At 33.7% G+C, this 14362-nt stretch overlaps 1 protein-coding gene across 2 annotated transcripts in view; it reads right to left on the bottom strand.

The window, feature by feature from the left end:
- Nucleotides 1-3434: 3434 nt before the first annotated feature.
- The window catches only part of Eip78C (Ecdysone-induced protein 78C), a gene marked incomplete at its 5' end in the record, with an annotated part of 46388 nt that continues 35460 nt past the window's right edge, over nucleotides 3435-14362 (bottom strand). The window contains 1 exon segment of one of the 2 annotated variants that reach the window (XM_014435920.2): nucleotides 3435-8081. 2 annotated transcript variants of the gene reach the window in all.

The raw sequence follows: 14362 nt of genomic DNA, 5'->3' as shown, positions 1-14362 counted from the left end.
AAACAGGGTCTGCCATGTTCTCTCGTAGATGATTATAGCTGAATTGGATATAGTTGTAATTATGAACTAATGGAAAGAAGACTTCAATAAATAATTAGGAGAGGATTTGATTGACATGCCTGACGTTTCGTATGTTTTCGACTGTTACGTCATGGGGTACGGTGACCACTATCAGGGGTAAGGGGGTCTTGCTTCCGTCTGGGTGTGTCTTCATCAGACGCCTCACATCTATAGGTCTGACAGGGGCAAGTGCCGCCTTCACATTATCTATTATTTCCTGAACATCCAGGTTTTTAATAATGAATTTGTTGGGCGGTTTCTGACTCCCACGCTCTGCGAAAGTGTGGAAGGGGACTTTCAGTTCAAGAAGCCCCCGTTTAAGTGTGGGAATATCTTGTCCTTAGTCCGGTCTGTCGTGTTTCGTTGTTGTACACAAGAAGATGAAAGATCGATGTGTTCATAGCTTCCGGCATCTCTACGCACTTTCTCTAGTACACCGTTAATATAAATAGCACTCTTTGTTCTTAGGTTTGTTTCCTGAGAACACAAGCACTCAAGCACTCTTTTTTCTCAGGAAACAAATCTAAGAACAAAGAAAAAGTCAAACAAGACAAAGGCTTTGTCCCTTAAGAGCTTTGTGCTCTTAGGAGAGCTGCTAAAACGTGACGTCACAGCTAACTAATGAGAGCGACGCGCTCTATCTCAGGATTAACACTGCACTGTTGTTGCTCAGGTTTTTTCGTACCCTCCATTAATTAGGAAAAAGGAAATTAGGGTACATGAAATATGTTAGTAGAAGTTGGTATCCTTTTTCTACCATAGGTATTTTAAGGCTTATTTAACTTGTACACTGTATGTGCAGAGTCGTCGGCGCCAAGTGCGCATTGATACTATGTTGAGGGAGAGGGTCCGCTTTGGTGGTGGTGGTGATATTAGATTTAGGTTGCAGAGCCCAAACCTCTTCCCACGGTAAGAACATTTACCAAGGGGACATCTCCTTGCCATCTCCCAGGTGGTGGTGGAGGGGCAATATCCCGAAACAGTGGGTTGGTGCAGGCCTTCAACCCATTAAAAAATTTGATGTGTCTCCGGCCAATGTACTCCGGCACAGAGGGCAGCTGGAGTTCATCATGGATAACAGTGTTTCTGGCCCTCTGTAACGCTGTTCCTCTTACAATCTTCCGAAGGACAGAGTTCTGGAAGCTCTGCGGTCTGTTCAGTGTGATTTTGTACATATGCTTGAGTATAGGTGCACCGTAGAGCAGTGTCGGTCTAATGACGGCTTTGTATATTTGGAGCTTGAGTCTGAGCGAAAGCTGTGGAGATTTCACCAGATGGTAGAGTCAATAACTCTTCTGACGGCCCAGCTTCAGCCTCTCACGAGCATCACTTGCAAATGTGAGCTGGTGATCGAAAGTGACTCCCAAATAGTGCAAGGAGGAAAATGTGAGATGGCGATCGAAAGTGACACCCAGATAGAGCAAGGAGGTGGAAATCCGTTGGTCGACCTCTTCAATCCTGGAGTGAGTAGGCAGGTTTCTTACCTTTTTGGTATGACGTCTGTCTTCATTCAAATGGGATTCATTTAAATTTCAATGCGCTTGAGTTCGGCAGTGATGGTGTTAGCCGCTTCCTATGCATGAGGCAGCGCAGTTGGAGCATTAACGCTGGAGGCATAGATTGCGATGTCATCCACATTTTTATGTCTATAAGAAATTTCATTTCTTATGTAACTAAGTTTTTCTTTTATTTAAAATATTACAGAAATGAGTTAGCAATAAAGATTACCTTTGAATTAAAAATGTCTAAAAAATAAAAATTTTATAATTTGATTTATATTTAATATAAATTTTCAATTTTACTTTTTATTTATAAAATAATAAAAACTTTTGGTCAGATGCAGTTTTGTTTTCAATATTTTAAATAAACCTAATTTTGGTATAATTAAAATGTATTGAAGAATGGTCAAATGATTTAATAAATAAATTAATCAGGTAAATAAACAACAACATAATTTTGGCGATTTCTGCAAGGATGATTGTGTTTCAAAATAACATTATTAGTAATAAAAATAATCGTTCAAAGAATAAACATTACAATATAGGTTAGTAGATATATGAAAAATATATATAGCTTTTTAACATGTTAAATTATTCTGCCCCAAAGGAGAATATATTTTAAAATTCAAATAATCATGAGTGCTTATCTTAAACAAAATATTTTTGCGTTTACTATATCTCAGGAGTGCGAAAAAATCAATGAATAAATTACAAAACAACATGAAAAAAATCAATGCATCACTCTAAGAGAAATCTTGTTTAGCCTATCGTTTTGTAGAATACTAATTTAATTTTTTCTGACTTGGAGAAGTCAGGCTAGATGTATCTTTGTGTGACAATTTTTTTTTTTTGTGTGTGTTTTTAATTGTTGTTAGTATTAAAAACAATAAAAATTATAGTATTAATTTATTTGGATTCACAAGGTGCCATATATAACTATAACTATAACATAACTAAAGTGAATGATATTTTGCTTGATGTAAGTACTCAACATCTTTTGAATTTTAAAAGAAATTCTTCCGTAGGGTACAATTATTAAATAGATTAAAAAGCCGTCTATATTTTTCATTTATTTACTAGCATGAGAGCTTTTTTTTTTTTTTTTAAATTTGAACATTATATCATTTCTAAGACTCTAGATAATTATTTGTTTTAATCTGCTGGTATGCGTAGTCTCAGAATGCCCACTTGTAACTTGCACTTTCTCCTATAAAATTATGGAATCTTATAAAAAACTTAGAGATAACATCAAGAAATTATGCAGAGAAATTCTTTAATAACCTATCTCAACCCCTCAAAAAAATTAAAATAGTTTAATATATTTTTTTAGAAATTTAAGAAACTGTACTTTCTTTCTCAAAAACAAATTACAGATGTGCTTTCTGAGGCTACGGATACCACCAGATTCTAAATTATTGTTTAACTGTAAACGATTGCCCAATTTTTTTTTACAATAAAAATATAATTTCTGAATTGATAATGGCTTTAAATAAGCAGTCCTGTAAAAATGAAATGAAAAAAAGTTTTGTTGGTGAATAACATATTACTGTTCAATTTTATGGCTTATTATTTTTACTACAATATATATATTATTGTATATATGGCAATAAGCCATAAAATTGAACAGTAATTTATTGCATTTGAATAAGTAAAAAAATGAAAAAAAATGTTCAGTTTGATATTGTACTAGTAAAGATTCAAAATTACAGAAAATATTTTAATTCCAATGTATCTGATTAATAAGAGATAGTTAAATATGTTTATACAAAATGACTTATGTATGGAATTTCTTATGCTTTTACCACTGTATATGCTCGTGTATACATGAAATCAGAGTGAAAAGGAGAAAATGATCATGGGAATGAAAAATTAAAAACATCTTTTTTAAACCAGCCCCATTTATTCTGGCAATGTCTTTCTAAAAATCATATAAATTACAACACCTCATAAGAAATCAACGGGTAGTGCATATAAAATAAAAATATATATGTATATTATATACAATATAGTAACTACAATAGAATATTTAAAGCAATCTTTTAGTAAAACTTATTAAAAACAAAAAATGTAATCATAAAAATAATTGTAACAAAACAGATGGCATTATGCCATAATAGTTTCACTAAGTACATTACAATAATAAATATCAAATATCTTAAAGCCTTTTCCTCTTATTTAAAACTAAATAAAACAAGGATAATATAAATAATTAAAACAAATGAAATATAACGTGTTCTCAATTATTTTTCCTTATTAGGCCTGCCCTGGTAAACCAACATTTAAAATAATTTTGTGCTTATTATTTAATGCCAAGTGTATCACACCAAACTATTGCACTTGTTCATTAAAGATTGTGTCGCTAGTGTGAGTATTGTTGCAATGTTACGTGTGAGAAGCCATTTTGATTAATTAAAAACTAACTGCATTTACTGGTTTAGAGGCTGATGATCCAATTCTTTAAAACATTTTTTGATCTCGTCAGTAACCAACCATTGGAAACAAAAAATTTAACTAATATGAAAAATGGCACATTTAGGTTAATGGTTACTGAGAGATAGATACTAATGGTAAAGATAATGTCTATGACTAGTCATTTTCTGACAAAATAATTTCAAGAAGGGCATAACTGCCTCTGGAAATAAATCATTATGATCATTAAAATGAATCTATATTTAAAATTAAAAATCTGATATGATAAAAAAAAAAATCAACAATATTTTCGTTCCATTATCAAATTTTACAATAGTATAAATCAAAATTTTAAAATTGTAATTAGATATTTATTACCTAATTTTCATACTTCTTAAAAACATTGCATTAGGTGAGGTGGAGCATCACTTATTTGGATTAAAGTGCCAATATTTTGAAATAAATTTTTCACATTAAAATAATCTATGTGCCTTTGCCAATAGATTTAACTTCTGAATAACCACTATTCAGTTGAAACAAGAACCAAAAGATGATGCTGTCTGTTTATCTAAACCTGGCCCTTTCTTCTGAATTATTTAAAACAAGTAATTTTTTTTTAGCATTCAGATCACTTGGTCTTGATTCATGTTTCATTTTGGACAAAAAATGTTGTTACTGTTAGATTACGTAATGGACAACCATTAAACCCCCTCCCTCACCCACGATCCATTTGGATCTTTGGATATTTTATGATATATATATTAATTTTGAAACAAAAACATTTTTTTTTTTTTGTAATAAATTATTCTCCATTTTTTGTTTCGAAAAAAGTTGTTGAATTTTCTATGTATGAAAAATAGATAAGGAATAAATGATAAAAGATGTGTTTGATTAAATAAAGATTTTTTCAATCAACTTATCCCATAGCTATCAATTTTAACTAAATCAGTAGTGTGCCTTAAATTTCCAAAGTTAATTTTTAATAACAAGGGGAATATATAAAAATAAATTATGTAATAGCTTTATTACAGTTTGTAATATTCTTGTCAGGCTATGCTCAGAATGAGAATGTTAGACAGTCCAGTCACATCTAATCCATCTTGCTTGCTTTCTAGCAACTTGCTTTATGCAAGCTAGACAGATTAGATGGGATAATGTTCTTGGTCAGAGCAACCAAGCAATAATTCGATTTTCAAGTCATTTACCGGATAGTAAATATTCTTGTATTGATTCAGATTAAAAATCATCTTATTTTAAGATTTACAACAAAATAAAAAAATGTTAATAATTGAAAAGGACTAGTCTGAGGAACAATTTTATTAATAATATACCTCTCTTCCATAATGGAGAAAAGCCAACTTAACACTACAATACAGTAAATGCAGCAATTTTTATCCAATTGTGACAAGACAAACAAAAATAAAGGTAAAAAATTAAAATATATACACTTTGAATTGAAAAATCTAAAGTAATAAAAATGTATAAAGAATTACTAATAAATGAAAAATAAAACAATAAATATTGCATAAAACATAAAAAAGAAATTAAAACTATTTTTCATAGAAAGATGTGATTACAGATAGTATGCCTAGAACTACAGTATACAATCAGGCTCGCCAACTGTCGAGCCAGAAGGCAGTGGAATCTCTAGAACTAGACTGCACTTTTCTAAACATAACGCTCACGCATCAGTTAAAGGCATTCTGCTTTATAAAGCAACAAATTTGGAGCATCATACAGAATAGTACAAGAAAATAATTTGTGCTTTCAAAGCAAAGTATACACATACTATCTAATTTGTACACTTGTTCAATATAACCCATTCCTAGTACAGTCAAAATTATCATAGGTCTTTTTTTTTATTTTAAATATTTTTTTTTGTTTTAATCCACATGCTACATTTTACTTAAAAACCTAGTACAAAATTTAATTTTAAATTAACAATAAAGAAACCTATAAAATTAGTATTGAAAATCTGTAAAAAACGTGATTATCAAGAGTGCTCTCAATCTGCAATTTGATTTAATATTTAATTTATTAATATCTTACGTATCCTAATATGGAATCACAACCCTTATCAGTTACATTAAAGATTAGTAGTAATTAGTAAACAAAGAATAATACATTTATATTCTTCATTTCCATAAAACTTCAAGTAAAATATGAATTGGAATGTTATGATGAAGAAGAAGATAAAGTATACCAACAGCAAATAAAGAAGAAAATTGAAATACACATCAATAATAATTAAAATACACACTCATGAAAAAGTTGAACAGTGTTAAGTTTATAGACACGAGTTACTGTCTGGAGATCAATTTATTTAAAAAGTTATATTTTCAATAAAGTATATAAAATTGGTTTTTAAAAACAGTTCCGAAACAACTTTCAAAAATTTAGGAGTTACATTGATTGAAAACTTGGGAAGAATATAACACTTATTTAAAAAGAGAATATTTGATTGGACGCCTCAGAGCGATATAGACTAACAATAAATCACACCTATAAGTCTTTAGTATATTATTAAAGAGTATTATCAAAGAGGTTTTGATTGTATAACTCTTTTGTGTCTTATTGCATGGGTTTCGTGCAGTTTGGCACATGTAACAATACAAAAAGAATAATTTATAAAAGAGTGGAACATTTTGAAAGCTTCGCAGACTGGGAGAGTCCACATTAACTAACTGTGATTATCACAGTGATTGTGCACCACATCATCACGGGCAACAATGCCTCAGTGTTTCTTACAGAACAGATTGTACAGAAGGGGAAGCAAACGACACCAAACATCAACAACAGTGATATCTTTAAATACTCTTAAATAGAGAAACATAAAAAGTAAATATAGAATTTTGTACCTAAGATATATCACTAATGATTTTCCCAATTTTGGGGGAAAATGAAAATTAGCTAATATAAGTACCTTCTCTCTTAAGTACTCTAAAAAGCCATCACACTATGATTGTACACGAATTCACACTATGTGTCAATAAGGAATGCTTTCATGCTTTAACAGCATATTATCACAATAAACGCTCAAAAGATTCATATATATATACATATCTACATTATATATGTATATGTATACAAATTAATAGATAGGAAGTTTTAAGTGGAGCACCGTTCAGTCAAGAGAGGAAAAGGAAAATTGGGGATGAGAAAGATACCCTACAATTTTATAGTAATTCTAAAACAATAATCAGATCTAAATAGGACTTAAAGAAGAAAATTAAATAACAGCATTTAAATTAATAATTCAAGTTATAAAGCCTGGATCACAACCTGTTTGTGAGCATCATATATGGTACAGCTAGGAATACAAAAGACCCATTGATACACATCAACAAGGATTAATATCAATATAATTTCTGTTATCTCAGCTCTAACACTATATGTAAATAAAACCTAAATTAGTTAAGGAATACTTACCAGTACCTCAACCTGACAGCTGTTTCAACAAAATTTAAATATATGTGACTGTTTTCTATTAAATAAATTTGTTACTGATAAATCAAAAATTTTAAACACCCTAGCTATTACCAATAAAAAACAAAAAGCTTACTTTCCCATTCAGGGCTCCACAGGCAAAGGTATTCTGAACACATGGTGTGATAAATTCACAATTTACATAAAGATTTTTTTTTTATTTTATTAAGATTTTTTTAATTAATGATATTTCTTTTCTTAATTTTTTTTGTTAGATATGGATGGGTTGGTCGATTACCTTAAAAAGAGCCCTTTTTTATTTATTTTTTTTTAAAAGTCGTACATTCTTCTTTTACTTAATAGAATTAAATTAAAATATAATATTTCGTACAATATATAACTTATATAATATTTATAATATAAATATGTAACAACAACAAAATAATAACATTTTTGTTCCTAGTTTGCATTTAAAATACAATAGTATTTACAAAATACACTTTGAGGAAGTCAAAGGGTACAATTAATTTTTTTTCTTTGCAAATAACTAAATGTTTTTGTTAGTGGTAGATAATAATGATATGTATCTAGAGAAAACCGAAGAGGCGCCTCGAGTTTGGCTCCCCCGTTGAGCAAGAAGAGTGAAGGATAGGAGAGACACTGACTTTAGCTAGAGCTGCAACAGTCCTGAAACAGTATCAAACATCACTGTACCTCACAAGAAATATTTTTACACTTTTAAAAATAGTTCTGAAAATTTTACACTCATTTTATGATCAGCTATCAATAGGAACCTGTTTATATTACAGATGCAACAAGAGAAAATAATAAACCTTGTAAAGAATTATATTTACCAGGTGTAGTTCCCTTAATACAGCGTTATGTAGCTTTCTAAATTCTCCGGTTAATTCATCCTTTTTCGGTCTGAATATTTTGCGTAATACTTTATTTTCAAAAACCTCAAGTGTTCATCCCTTAGTGTAAGAGGCCACGTCTTGCATCCATAAAGAACAGTGGGAACCATAAGATTCCTTAGAAATCTTAATTCTCTGATTGTCTGTTCACTGATTATAATATACTGCTTTGCAGTCCATTAAGATAGGGTTAGTTGTCAGTTTGCTAGATAGAGGGTTATCAGCAAAAATTCCAATGCTTTCTTGACGATCATTTATCAGAAAAATATATTATCAGTAATTGATTGGTCTTTCCAGTTGTGTACTCCCTAAAATCTTGTTCCACTAATTAAACTTATTATTAATGACATTGGAAAAGATTCTGTACACACTAAAAGCAAAGTAATGTAGTTAATATATACAATATGCAATTCCAGTTTCTACAAATTGTCTGCTAACTTTTGAGCACAGTGATGAACCCTTCTTATCCACAGATTCATGATGCAAATTTCAAATCTCAGCAATGAGTTTCTATTTTTTATTAAATTTATTCATAAAAAGTTTAAAATCAGCATCAGCTGAAAATAGCCAAAATGTAGTTGGTGTTTTCCAAAGAATAAGAAAACCAAAAATAATGAGTTTGGTATCTGTTGTATGAGCTTAATATCAAATATGTGGACAAATTAAAAAAGGTAAATATATATTCAAATTATCAATGCACAAACATATAAAAAAATGTTAGATAGTTCAATTAAAACATTGATGGAACGATTGTGAAAGGTGTAATTGTATAGATTAGAGATTTTATAGGATTAAGCATATGGAGGAGTGAAGGTGATGAATGAATTATTATAATCAAAATAAGACTCTAATAAAATATTTTTCTACTGTCAAAATATAAAAATTGTTTATAAATGTACAACTCATGGATGTACTTATAAAATTTATTTAAGAATCTACCTTCCTGAGCTTTTTTTTTGAGAATTTAGTAATGTACATTCAATTTGGGGCTTTGGTATAACTTACTAAATAATTATGAGAAAAACAATATGAAAACATAACCTGTAACTCTGCCAATAGAAATAGCTATGCAAGGGCAATTACCAGTCACAAGCCTGGATAAAGGAGAAGGGTTGATTCATGTGCTGACTTCCCATGAATCGTAAAAATCACATTGTTAAGAACACTCAACAAATTCTGTGGGTGTAGGATTGATTCACGGCAACAAAATGGACATGATCATCGAAAACAGACAATTAAAATCAGAACCTGGAACGCACTTACTTTATATAGAGCTGGAGCTCTTAAAGAGCTTACTGATGTGTTGCAGAAGGCCTCTTTGGACATCTTGGCAATACAGGAGATAAGATGGACTGGAAAAGGTGATCTAAAGACCAAGAATTTCATAACGCTATATATTAGAAGTGAAAATAGGCATGAATTTGAGTTGCATTTATGGTCGCGAATAGAATAAAATCCTCAATCCACGACTTTCAACCAATTAATGAAAGGCTATGAAAACTATGCGTTAGGGACCATTTTCGGAACATAAGTTTAATATGTGTGCATGGCCCCACAGAAGAGAAGGATGACAAGGAGAAATATTTTTTATGAATAATGAATAAGAAGATTTCCTTACCTTGGCTCTATCATCAATGATAACCAGAATAAAGCAGAATTTCAGCTGGAAATAGAGCCTATTTCTCCATTTTAAGGCTAATCAAGAGCAACATTTCTAGTCATACCACCAAGTTTATACTGTACAAAACCTTTATAAAGCCAATCGTCACTTATGGTGGAGAAACTTGGACCCTAAACAATAAATGCATTAACCTGCTAGATAGGTTTGAAAGAGTATTTCTGAGAAGGATCTTAGGAAGAATGGTAATTGGCAATGAAGGAAAAATGGCGAACTGTTTGGATTCTACAAGAAATCTAGCATCTTCTCGCATATCAGGATACAGAGATGTAAATGGCTTGGCCATGTGAAGAGGAGGAATGAGGAAACAAACAGTGGCTCATAAATTGTACATCAACATTCCGGATGGTGTGCAGCGACGTGGCTGGCCAAAGGGCCAATGGAGGGATGCTGTGGGGCAGGAGCTGCGACAAATGAGAATCCCTGTTACCCTTAAAGAGGATAGAGTGAGATGGTTGGCAGCTGTTGAGGAGGCCAAGGGTAGCTTCAGGCGCCTGTTGTGCGAATTAAAGAAGAAGAACCTGTTACTCAAACATACTTCACCATTAACTCTTGTAAAAATGTAAGTTTTAATTAATCACTATAAAAATATTACTATACATAAAAAACTCAAGCTCAGCGAAGTAAACGCTATATACATACTTTAAACCTAGGAAAAAAATAAAAACTCTTCGTACAATAACATAAAAAAGTTAATATGAAAACAAAAATTAACAAAAGTCATAAACAAACTTAAAACAAAAAACAATAAATAACTACATTTTTAATAATATAATCTAGTTGTGGCAGTATGAAGACACTCCAGTTTTTATATTGCCATTGCTGGAAGTTTTAACTGCTAAATATGGACAGTTCTCCTCATTTTAGGTTCTCTGATACTTTCTACTGTAACAATATTATGTTTTCTAATGGTTATCACCGTGAATTTGCCCTTGTATCGCTGCATTTCCTTGCCCTTGTAAGACCCCAACTTTCTATATACAATAGTCCTGATTTTGATCGCTCCCATCCTGTCTGTGATCTTTAAATTTTTCTATGCTTTCTCCCATAACTTTCTTCGAGGAACGTGGTTATTGTGTATTTGCTCTCCATCCGCCGCCATGCCCTTATAGTCCTGGCGGTGTCAATGAAGCCTAAAGAGGACCTAATGGCGAAAACCCCGTACCTGAATGTACAGAATGATTATATGTCACAATAGCCTTAGGCATTGCCACGTTCAGTTTTAGTCCCTGATATAGACAAAGATTCACTTAATGTGCCATGAAACTGCTCTAAACCTCCTCTTCTCTTAGACCACCCTGGTGTGTTAAGATGCCATATTACGTCAAGCCCCTTCATTTATGTTCAAATTATGGTATTTTCAAATTCTCCGTCTCCGCCTGTTGCGATGTGCTCTGGAACTCAATAAAATTGGAACCACAATAGGAGAGCTGTCTCTGCTTCTAACACCTTACTGAAGAGATCAATCATGGGTATCTATTTATATCCTTTCCAAGTGAAAGTATTGATCTGTAGATCGTTTAGCAGTGGATCTGCGGTAGGTGTTTCCTCTTACCTCCATTTTGGTGGGTGTCTGTCATACTTTATGCGTAGACAAACTTTGCAGTTTCCTACAATCTTCATAATTGTCTTTTTCATCGCCCACCTAAAGTACCTTTTCTTTAAGGCGAGTAGAGTCTCTGGGATTTTGTGGTGATTAGTCTTGCCCTTATGATATGCTACAGTCACTTCTCTGTTGTTCATCTTCTCGAAGGGTTTCTACCACACAATAGCTGCTTGGTCTTTTCCCAGACAACAGTATTACCCATGTATAGGTGATGAGTTTCTCCAGGCTCTTTGACATTGTACACATCTGATTGTCCCTCTCACCTGGCTGCAATCGAATCGTCATGATTGTGCTCTTCCCATACTTGCTATCCTCAACTTTCACCAATCCAGCAGTCCACGTCTTCCATGCAATCAACCGTCTCTTGTCATTTATTATGTCCTCTATTTCTACCGTATCTACTGGTCTTCCTCCGAGCTCTCACTAGATGACAATTCGTCCCTATAGTCTTCCTTGGCAACATTTTTTTCTTCTTCTCAGGAATTGTCTGGACAGTTTCCCAGCCTCTTTCTCTACTGTATTTACTGTTATTGCTCGTGACAACCAATTGTCTACTAAATTTTCTTTTCCTCGTTTATATATGATTTCCCTATTATACTGTCCAAAAAGCTCCTTTCAACACATAAATCCTGGCCAAAGATTTCTTTAACTTTCCCACACATTGCAGGGGCCTAACTTAGTTTAGTTAGAGTTAACTCTAAACCTTCTACCAAACACATAGAGCCTCAAGTGGCCAACAACCCACACTATTCCCAAGAGCTCTCGTTTCAGTGTGCTGTATCAGGTCTCCGACTCCATCAGGTCTCTATTGGCGTACACAACAGGGGGATCTCCCTTCCGTTGAGTGGGGTGAGGTACTCTGCCATTTCTAGCATGAATCTCCAGTAGTAACCTCCGAATTCCATTCACATCTCTAGGGAAGGCCATTTTCCATATAGCTGTGACTTTATCCGTGTTTCACACCCTCCCTGGAAATTGTGTGGCCCAAAAAACTAATTTGTTCCTGCCCCAGCAATGATTTGTTTCCCAACCATCGAAGAGGGAACAAGTGACTGATCAGGATCAGGACAGATGGGGCCGACCAGGCTAAGACTCCTAGAAGGGGACCAGCTGAAGCAGAGAGGACTTGAGGTGAGGCTTGCGATGATGAGGCCCCATCTAGAAGTTGAAGGAGTTCCAAAGCACTGGAACGGGAAGAAACTAAGAAGGTACCAAGAGTGGCCTCGGGAGTGCCAAAGTGGAGGACAGGGTGGAGTGGATAAGATACTGCTTCACCACTCCTGTGAGGGGCGGGGCAGGTTATTAAAGCTCACCCTGATGAACCTGTCCACAGTCGACACTACTATAGGATGGTGGAGCATGACCATCAGGGATTACCTCAATCCCCTGCTCTGCCTGCGGTGTCAGAAGTATTGACACCCTGCCAAAAGGCATGCACAGAGAACTTGGCATCGGGCGTAAGATAAAGTTATGTTCAGATAAGAAGAAGGGACTGACACCATGGTGTAGAAACTGTAATAAATAAGGCAGAGGGGGGAAAGATCTCCAACATTGTGCAGGAACCAGGAAATGCCTACTACATCTGGAGAAGATGGTCATGCAGGCGAAGAGAACCCAGTATGCGTAGGCTGCACATCCTGCAGGTCAATATGAGCCGATGATGAGTGGCAACAAATCAATGCGGTGAAGTTCTCCTGGAACCTTTTGCACAAAAAACAATATGATACTTATGAACACTGGACCAAACCCAATATTCACTAGAGCAGGAAGATCATTTATCATCGATTTAACATTTTTGAGTGGTTGCCTGCAATGGATCACTACTTGGAAGGTTTGTGAATTTTATACACTCAGTGATTTATACACCAGGCTATATTGATTACACTGGATACGCCTACAAGAAAGAAGAGTTGTTGATGGAGAATCAATGGCTAGAATGCGAAAACTTTTGATGATGCTTCATTCACTTTAATGATCAATGTTAATTGAAAGCGTTAGCTAAGGAATAGGCGTGTATACTGACCTCTTATATCTGGGGTTTGTGATGTAACTATGACCCGTTTAAAGCCTGGAAAACATCATTCCTCAGTGTACTGGTGGACGGATACTATTGACGATCTTCGCCAGTGTTATAACCAAGCAAGAAGACATTACCAGCGAGTGAGACGTCTTCTGAAGTTTTCTGTGCTTCAAGAAGAGTTCAAGATGCGATGGTTACCAGATCATACAGGAGACAGATGGTTTCCGTTCATCGCAGTTTCCTGCGTACTTACCGTCCTTAAGGATGGTAAGTGTTTTGTGAACTGTTTTCTATGAAGCAGTGTGTTTATAGCCAGAATGCCACAGGCAGAACTCCTTGTTGAAGAAAGAAGTAGGCACTATAGATGACGCTCTCACATTTCCAGAGACGAGCGGAAAATAACCATCGAACAGTAGCAACAGCATTAGGAGGCTCCACATTCTGGGAGATGGACTCCTAGGCTAATACCTGATGTTGGTTTGTGATATGGTCAATTGTACATCTTCTCTAGAAATGATAGCATCTATGTAACCCATCATTTGGTCAATTGTATGTCTTTTCTGGAAACGATAGCATCTATGTAACCCATTGTTTTTATTATAATATATACTGAAAAAATTTTTATTAAAACAAATTATATCTAAAATTATGAGCCTATATTTTTGTGATTGCTAAGCGTCATTAAGCTTAAGAAGGAACTAATAAAACAAAATATATATATATATTGTAATATGCTCTTTTTGAGTAAAT

This window comes from Halyomorpha halys, unplaced genomic scaffold (assembly GCF_000696795.3).
Source record: "Halyomorpha halys isolate HHAL.00 unplaced genomic scaffold, Hhal_1.1 Scaffold1731.1, whole genome shotgun sequence".
Lineage (NCBI taxonomy): Eukaryota > Metazoa > Arthropoda > Insecta > Hemiptera > Pentatomidae > Halyomorpha > Halyomorpha halys.
Note: the sequence above shows the minus strand (reverse complement) of the source record. Positions and strands in the feature narration are given on the sequence as shown.